The sequence below is a fragment of the Trichechus manatus genome, unplaced genomic scaffold (genome assembly GCF_000243295.1).
Source record: "Trichechus manatus latirostris isolate Lorelei unplaced genomic scaffold, TriManLat1.0 scaffold00028, whole genome shotgun sequence".
Classification (NCBI taxonomy): Eukaryota; Metazoa; Chordata; class Mammalia; order Sirenia; family Trichechidae; genus Trichechus; species Trichechus manatus.
Window position 1 is genome coordinate 21,157,069 of NW_004443964.1, and position 9,414 is coordinate 21,166,482.

The 9,414-nt window shown below is 50.3% G+C and overlaps 1 protein-coding gene and 1 long non-coding RNA gene across 2 annotated transcripts in view; one reads left to right on the forward strand and one right to left on the reverse strand.

The window, feature by feature from the left end:
• PLEKHM1 (pleckstrin homology and RUN domain containing M1) overlaps positions 1-9,414 on the forward strand; it is a 621,215-nt gene that overhangs the window by 435,060 nt on the left and 176,741 nt on the right. The gene's annotated exons all lie outside the window — the stretch shown is intronic.
• Positions 6,597-9,414, reverse strand: part of LOC111820172 (uncharacterized) — a 7,661-nt gene continuing 4,843 nt past the window's right edge. Inside the window, exon 4 of the long non-coding RNA XR_002823716.1 lies at positions 6,597-8,054. This is a non-coding gene — a long non-coding RNA (uncharacterized LOC111820172). The remainder of the gene's footprint in view (positions 8,055-9,414) is intronic.

Here is a 9,414-nt window from a genome sequence, read left to right on the forward strand (position 1 = left end):
TTGCCTGGCAGGGATACAGTACAGTGCTAGGCCATGGGACTGTAGCTGGGGTGAGGGCCACCGACTAGGGCTTAGCATGGTGCCATGGTGAGAATGCCAGGGGGCAACAGGGTGAGACGACAGGAGCACTGGATTGGGAGGAAGTGACCTCCACTCTGATCCCAGATCTGTCCTCACCAACCAGCTGGCTGTCCCTTGGCAAGTTACTCTTCCCCAGAAGGGTGGCTCTGCTCTTCCTCTGTTCTGTGACTCAGAACCTGACAACTCTGATCTCAGCACCCCATGTTAGCCCACTGAGCAACCCCACCACGGGATGGGCTTGTCTCAGGGTGCTGTGCGGGGGTTTGAGGCAGACATCTGCCCTCGGGGCCACCTTACCCCTGAGCTCAGGGATATCTGAACACAGAGCGACGATCCTGAAGCTCCCAGCTGCCCCCAGTTGCCCTCGCATGCTCCCGGAGATGGGCTTAAGGAGCTGCCTGTTGCAATTACTCTTCCATTTCCAACAGGTGCTATTTTAATTGGGCTTTTCCTGGGACAAGTGTGAAGAAAAAAGCAATTTGCAGAGTTGGCTTTTGGCTCCTGCCGCTGAGCACGCACGGATTCAATTCCCTCTCCCTTCTCCCCTCCTGGCTTCTTCTTCCTCCTCCCCACTTGCCCACCCCCTCCTGCTCTTTCACCCCCTTCTGCTGCCTCCATCCCCACCTCCTCAGCCAGCCCCGAGCTTTTCACCCTACAAGGGGCCACCTCCTCCATAAATACAGACATTGGACAGATGATTCTGAGCTCTCCCCCACCCTCCCAACCCAGGTCTCAGCCCACACCGAGTGGCCAGCGTTTAGGACAACTTGGTGAGGCTTCTAAGGCGCGTTAGTTCTCCTCCCATCTGAGAGCCTCCGCCCACCCCCAGCACACTGCCTTTTTGCTCCCACCTGTCCCCTTGAGAAAAGTCCTCTTAGAACTGGTCTCTTCTCTTGGGAGCGCTGGCATGAATATCTTAGGTGCTTTAACTACAGGACCAAAGTTCTAATGATGGGTACCAGGCCCGGGCAGAGGGTGGTCCTAGCGGGAGTGGGGAGGACAGAAGGGGAGGAAGTCAGAGCAGGAGCCTGCAGAGAGACTGAAAAGGACAGAGAGGCATGGGAGGGAGGGGGAGACCATCAGGGAACCTCTGTGCCCTGACATGGCTCCAGGGGAAGAGTGCAGGATGGCTGCGGATTACTCCATTCGTCATCATTTACAGGCCCCCTACGCACCCCTACGCCCCCCAATCTCTCTGAACTAGAAGCAGCACATGCTCCACAGCCTGGGACAGCCTGGGAATGGCCCTCCCCTGCCTGAGGGGGAAACCGAAGCATGAGCAGGAGGAGCAGGGCTCAGGAGGAAAGGCCTTCAGCAGCAGGTAGGTCACTCAGGTGGGCCACGTTAAGCTCAGTGAAGATTCTAGGCGTCTGGCCTTAAAAGACAAAGGAGGAACCTGTCGACTAGGTGGCCAGTCCATTCAAGAAATAAGAACTACAAGTAATATCAGAACGAAGAAAAAGACAGAATTAGAGTTTTTTTTTAAAGGCAGTATCTTTTAAACGGAGCCCTGGTGGCACAGTGGTGAAGCGCTTGGCTGCTAAGCAAAAAGTCAGCAGTTCAAATCCACCAGCTGCTCCTTGGAAACCATATGGGGCAGTTCTACTCTGTCCTATAGAGTCTCTACGAATTGGAATCAATTCAACGGAGCAGGTTTGGTTTGATCTTTTAAATATTCAAGGGCCCCAAGAATGGTAACCTGGCTAGCAAGATTCCAAGCAGATCCTAAGGAACAGCTTTAATAGAATTACTGTTTGTGATAAACCACCCACTCTCTGCATCTCTGGACAATCAATTACAGTAAAGCTACTTAAGCAGCCGCTGTCTGGGGTCATTAGGAGACGAGTTTTGGAGACGAGGAAACTGGAGTCATTTCACCTCCGGAAGACTCAGTTACCTCACCTGTCAGCTGGAGATAAATAATATCTCCCTCTAGGATTTATATGGATTAAACGTAATCCAAATAATAACAATAATGATGTCATTATTATCATTATTGTTGATAGGTTGGCCAGAAAGGGGCCATACACCCACCCTTTTGTTAGGTACTATCTAGTCGATTTCAACTCACAGTGACCCCAGGTGACAGAACTGCCCCCATAGGCTTTTCTAGGCTGCAATCTTTATGGGAACAGATGTCCAGGTCCTTCTCCCACGGAGTCACTGGGTGGGTTTGAAATGCCAGTCTTTCAGTTAGCAACCTTTTGGTTAGTTGTTTTACCAGCAAAGTTCGACTTGATTCTAAATGTCGTCATTTACATTTATCCAGTGGGCTGTGGACACTGCTGCTTGTCCGTGCAGCCTCTGTTCTGCCCCCTCTCCTGCCTCAGAGCCTCCTTTCATGCAGGTGCCCTGCCTCTCCCCTGTGCCTCCATGAGCCTCAGGGCAGCTGCTCACCCACCCCCTGGCCAATGACTGGCTCAGGAATGGGTATGTGGCCCCTTTTTAGCCAATGAGGCATGAGCAGGGTCTGCTGGGGGCTTCTGGGAAATGCTGCTTCACTCTCAGGATAGAATCCTGTGAAGAGGTGGGTTGCGCTGTGCCCTGAAATCACTGCCACCACCTTGCCACCTTCCAGCCTGTGATGAGGCTGAGATGGAGAATGGCGGCGTGGAGAGATGGAAAGAGCCCCGAATCAACCAGCCCTGCAGCCTGCCCCACCTCCACAAGTTCTCAGTGTGTAAGCCAGGGATTCGAACTGGTTCGTTCTGGTTCGAATCCCTGCTGGGAATTTGCATTTCTAATAAGTTCCCAGCTGAGAATTTGCATTTCCACCCCAGATATACTGAATCAGAATCTACAGTTTAACAAGAACCCCTGGTGATTCTTATGTATAACTTGCTGGGAACTTGTTAGAAATGCAAATTCTCTACTCTTTCTAGAATCCACTCCAAAACCCAGCCAGTTAAGAACTGAGATTATACTCTTCCCCTTCAAACCAGCTCCCCTCCCCAACTTCCCCCAGAAAAATCAGTCAGTACCACTCGCTTGGCTGGCCAACCCATTCTCTAACCAGCTCATGTCCTCCCCCTCCAGAAAGTCCTCCTTGACCATGCCGACCCCCATCAGGATGAGCTATCTGCCCTCTGAATGAAGACTGGCTTCTCGCCCGCTAGCCTGGTACCTCACTGTTGCCTCATGACATCTCTGGTTAATATATCAACTCTTTATGTTAAGCGGGTACAATACTGGACTTGGGTTTTTTTTTCCCTTAAGTGAACATCCCAGGCCTCCTACATCTTTAATTATGTGCTGTTCCTTTCAAATGGGTGACCTCAGAAAATTTATTCCATGGTATCTTCTCATCCAAGGAGGTGGCCATGGCCCCCCTTCTGAAATTCTGCCCTGGGGGCTGCCTTTCAAGGGCCTCCCAGGGAATCTGGGCTGTGAGAAGAAAGGCTGCCCTTTGCCACAGGGGGAAGGAGTAGGGAGAAACAAATGGCCTGGAAGAAATCACCATGGAGATGGAACTTACGCCCACCCGGTGCATATAACAAGATTTGGATAACACCCAGGAGTGCTCACGGTTTTATCTTCTGACGTTCACAGCAAACTGGTGACATCAGTGGGGAAGAGATGATGATTCTCTCGTTCACAGAGCTCCTCGTTCTCTCCTCCCACGTGTGCCCTGGGCACAGGAGGCTTACAGCGGCATTTGAGAAAGTGCCAGGAGGTGGGTGGAGCTTGAGGGGCCTGGGTTGGAGAATGCGGAGCCCGTTGCCCAGGCTGGGAGGGGAAAGGAGGAGGTGGGAACAGCCTCCCTTCTGCACAGCCCACACCTGGTCATCTCTGATGGGCTACTGCTTGCCAGGGATTCAGCTCCATTACAGGCTTCTCGGGCCTCTGAGAAGCAACCACTTCTTGGGTATGTTCTGTGCTGGTATGAGCCAGGCAGATGATGTTATCAGTGAAAGGGCAACTCATGGCAACCCCACATGTGCAGAGCAGAACTGTGCTCCATCAGGTTTTCAAGACCGTGACCTTTCGGAAGTAGATTACCAGGCCTGTCTTCCAATGTGCCTCTGGGTGGGTTTGAACTGCCAATCTTACGGCTAGTAGTCGAACGCTTGACGATACGTACCACCAGGGCTCCTAAAGGCTAATTCCAAACCCCGGCAACCAAACCCATTGCTGTCGACTGCCATCGAGTTGATCCTGACTCATAGCAACCCTATAGGACACAGGAGAACTGCCCCACAGGGTTTCCAAGGCTTGTAATCTTTAGGGAAGCAAACTGCCACATCTTCCTCCTGAGGAGCAGCTTGTAGGTTTGAACCGCCGACCTCTCTGTTAGCAGCCAAGTGCTTAACCAGTGTGCCACCAGGGATCCTTCAAAGGCTGATGAGCCAAAACCAAACCTGTTGCTGATGAGTCAATTCCAACTCCTAGCGACCCTGTAAGACAGAGTAGAACGGCCCCATGGGGTTTCCAAAGCTGTAATCTTTACGGAAGCAGACTGACACATCTTCTCCCGTGGAGTGGCTGGTGGGTTCAAACGGCCAACCTTTGGGTTAGCAACTGAGAGCTTAACCACTGCGCCACCAGGGCTCCTTGAAGGCTGATTAGAGTTTATTGATTCCCCTATCCTGTCCCCTTTGTCCTCAGCTTTTCCCACAACCCTTCTCCTTCAATCACATCCCATGACCAACTGTCCCCAACTCATCTCCCAGAAAGCCCTCCCTAGTTGACTGCCCCCATGGTGACAGCTGCTCTACACTGCAGTCCCTCAACGTTCAGGATTTGTTACTTTGCCCCAGGGTCACGTTCTAATCGCTGCTGAGAATCTGCATTTTCACCCCCCAGATATACTGAATAAGAATCTATGTGTATACGTATACATATGAATCACCTGAGGATCCTGTTAAAATGTAGATTCAGGGATCCGAACAAGAACGAAGCTGTTGGAAGCCCTGCTTTGCCCTCTAGTTGCTTCGCATGAGATCCTGTCTTTCCAACCACACAGTCATGATAACCCGTCACATCTGTCAGGCATTGAGAACAGCGGTTTGCAGCCTCGGCTACACGTGAGAATCACCTGGGAAGTTAAAAAGAAAAATCCCGAAACCCAGACCACACTCCAGACCAAGTGGCTGAGAATCTTGAGGGTGGGACCCAGAACCAGGAGTTTTAAAATTCTCCAGATGATTCGAACAAGCAGCTAAATGTTGGGAATTACTGAGAGCCTCTGGAGTCTGCCATAAACACTAGGTCACTGGGGCTTCATGTCCACCCCAGGAAAGGAAGGGGGACAGGTGCTACTCTGTTGTAAGATGAGAAAGCTCAGAGAGATGCCTACCACGTAGCTGGCAGCCGCACTGCTGAACTTGAAGCCAGTCTGCAGTCTGGTTTCAGGGCTTCTATTGCTGCTTCACACTTCTGTAATCGCTGTGAGCTCTGGGGGGCAGGGTCGTCTTCAACCCCTTCTGTCTGCTCCAAAACATCCAATGAGGTGCTGTGCACGTGGGCACTGAACGAGTGAACAAATTACTTAAAGGTGAATGTCCTACCTCATGCTGCCACCTGCTCTCTTCTGAGGTCCGCCGGGCCTCCCTGCTGGGCCTGATCAAGCCCGCACTAGCTTCCCAGTAAGAGCTCCCATGTCACAGGAGCCTGGGGAGGGGCCGGTGAGAGCCACACTAAGGGGATCGCTAGGTCAGGAGGTCAGCCTGGGAAGCCACAGGGACAGAGCAAGGCTCTCGGGTGGTCAAGCCAAAGACGGATTTATGTCTCCCCCTACTGGCAAGGCCTGGCTACAGCTCCCATTTTCCACTTCCAGAAGCTCCTCCCCTAACCCCTCCATCTCTCTCTCCATTCGGAAAATACTTTAAGAGGATCTGCCATGTAAGGTCTTAATTGCAACAATTGCCTTAGAGCTCTGTACCGGGTCCCAGGCAGGCTGCAGTCCCGCACACCTCTTGATGACTGCCCCCAGGTGGAGCATCTCTTTAACAAGCACAGGCTGATTGGTGTAGTGGTTAGGAGCTCGGGTTATAGAGCCAGCCAGACAAGGGGCCAGCTCCTCCACGACTCCCCGTGGGGCCTTGGGAAAGTCACTAAAACTCAACCTACCTCAAAGAGGGTTTGTGAAGATTAGCTGGACGACCTAGAATATAACTGTGCCTGGCTTCCAGTGAGGGCCACAGCCAAGCACACAGCTATCAGTATTAAAGGTCTGGGATAAGCTTCCCCTGAGCAATGGACCACTCTACCCCCCGCCCCCAATTTAGACATAGCAGATCATGCTTTTCTCTTGGCATTGGGTGCTGGGGCTCAAAGCCAAACTAGGGATTTCCCAGAGCAGTTCTGAAGGGCCTTACAACTTGCACTCATCTCTTTTTCTTAGTATTGACACTCTACCAATTTGTTCTTGGTCCTGGCTTCTTTGTATTTCAGTGTTTTTTAGTTATTTCGTACAAACCAAAAAACCCAAACCTGCTGCCCTCAAGTTGATTACAACTCATGGCAACCCTATGTGTTCCAAATTAGAACTGAGCTCCATAGGTTTTTCTTGGCTGAAATCTTTACAGAAGCAGATCACTAGGCCTTTCTTCCGCAGCGCCACTGGGTGGGTTCAAATCTTCAACCTTTTGGTTAGAAGCCGAACACAAACCGCTTGCAGTACCCAAGGACCTGTGGATTTCTCCTGTAAGTCTCCTCAAATCTTTTCTGGAATAAGGCAGGATATAAACAGTAAGCCTTTATTTTGGACTTGACAAGTTTTGTTCTTCACATATACCTGCTGAGCTAGTTCAGAATATACTTTTCAAATGCTATTTATTATCTTCGATTAAGACAAAAGCCATTTGTCTTGGAGAAAGTGGTTCCAAAATACACACATCACCTTAAATATACCTTAGAGACTTAAAAAAACAAAAAATCCAAACCACCCACATTACAGGGCACCTCTGGACATTCTAATCCAGGAGGTGTGGGGTAGGGCCCCAGGAATCTGTAATAACGAAGGTCCCCAGCTACTTGTGAACCACCCAGCCTGGCCCTGCAGCAGTGTGAGAATCTCTGGCCTGGAAAGAAAACAAGGGGCATTCATAACAATGAATGTCAAGTGCCTTTACAAAGTATTAATTTTCTAAATAAAATAAATCTCAACTTTATTCAACTGATGTGTTTAAAAAACAACGGGTGTAAATCCAAATTTGCCAATCAAACCCAGTTAAATTCATTAGGGCATACAATTAAGAAAAAACCCAGCAGGGAAGCCTTCCATAAAATCAAGACTCGATTTACTTGGTCTTTGACTTTGGCTTTTCTTAAAGTGGTCACACCTGGAGTAAACTGGCGTGTAATAAAAATATTCCCAAGTTCCTCTTGACAACCCACCTGCTTAAAACCACAATGGGCACCAAAACGTCCTACAAGGTCGCAGAGACTGTTTATCAAGAGTTTTCTTGCAACTGGACGTAAGAATTCCCTTCTGACTCCACTAGAGGGCGCCCTTCCCTGGCCCTGGACCCCGCCCTGCACTCTGGGGCTGTGGAGACAGGAGGACCCAGTTAGGCCAAGGAACCAGTTTCGGGGGAAGAGGGGTGGGGTGGGGGGAATTGAAAGAAAAGACAGTCACATGATGCCATGCAGCCTCAGTGCCCCTGCATCTCTGGACACACTGATTGCCATTCCCTTGCCCCAGGTAGTAAAGACCCACAAACGCCTCCACAATTTTTATTACAAAGGAGGGAGACCCAGCACGGAGGTGGGCCTTTCTTCTGGTTCCTCAAGGCCAGCAAGCGTTATAAAGGCGAATATGGGATATACTGGTGTACGCGGCACAGAAGTGTCCCATCGGCCAATGGAGGATGGGTGGTGGAGGAAGGTTTCTGCCTCCCACAGTTCCAGTCCAGATGATGTAGCTGCTCCTTGCACACATTCTTCCAGGGTGTGCTGTCTGGTGGAATCCTCATGTGCCCAGGGAGAGGGCAGCCAAGTCTGTGCAGTTCAGACATTCATTCTATGTAGTGCTAAGCACCAGAAAGGCAGAGGTGCTGGGCTGGGCTGGGCCTCCCCAGTTAGAGCTAGGTCGGAAGATGCCTCAACCACTCTGTCCACCCTTCAAACTACCATGTTCACTCTGGTGGAGCCCTCAATCCCTTTATGAAGGAGGTGGATTCCCCCTTCCTTGGAAACCTAAGGTCCCTGTTTAGCCCAGAGAGCTGGGAGCAACTGAGATCCCATGTGACTCAAAGTGTGAAATCAGTACCCAGGAAACTCATGTTAAAAATCTGTGACAATTATAAGAAATTCACCAAAGGGGGAGCTATGCCCCACAGGTACCACCTAGAGAGACCAATGTCGCTACAGAAACAGGTGGGAGGTAAAATATCGAAGGTGGAACGGAACACATACAGTAAAGACGGGAAAGAAGAAGAGAGTTCAAGAGACAAGAGACAAAGACAGGAAGTGAGGGGCAAGACAACTGAAGGCAGGGTTAACATGGACTAGGTTTCCAGTTCTTCTGGAGGAATTCTGTGTGTTACTTTATGTCTTGCCATGAGGTTACCTATCCTACAGGGGTAGGGGGACAGAGCCTGCCACAGATGAAAAAATATGCTAACCAGGTCTTCTTGGTACTCTCAGCGACAAATCACATTGGATGGAATTCAAGACAGACTGGCTTTATAGTAAATTCCACAACACAGAGCCTTAATCCATGGTTGATCAGAGAAGGTAAAGTTCCTGATCCCTGAAAACAGCCTCATAAGGACATACACACCAGGGATGGTCTCCAGGGTGGCATCTGCCCACACCGGCTGGGCAGAAGGAGGGCTTGGCTAGCAGTTGCTAATATATTTCAAGGACGTGAAGAGAGCCCAAGAATGCTAAAACAAGATGTGAGACTGTAATCGGCAAATCACCAACCTTTGCTCACAGCCACCTTCTATGGGGCAAAAGCCCCCCAGAGCCTGGGCGTGGGTGCCAGGCTGCACACACTGAAACTCATAAGCCAGCCATTCTAGTAACAACTGGAAAACAGCAGTGACCAGGGTCCCGAGCCTCAAGACAGAACACTCTCAGGGAGTAATACTGGCCTCACTTTAGAAAGGAAAAACACCCAACAATTGTAATGTGGAAAATCTGACTCGTTCTCAGCATCAGCTTCACTGTCTTTGTTTCCCCTAGGTAACTGCTTCCAGGCAAGGATGACAAGTATCAACAGTAAGTTGTCTGCATGTCATTTTTTTTCAGGGTGAACAGGGGAAATGGCTAGGGGCAAGAGCATGTAAACCCGTCCACGATAATGGGTACAGGAGAAGAAGGCCTCTTTCCCCTCCTTCACTTCCACTCCAGCCTATCCATCAGGGGCCAGAAAAGGCTGGATAA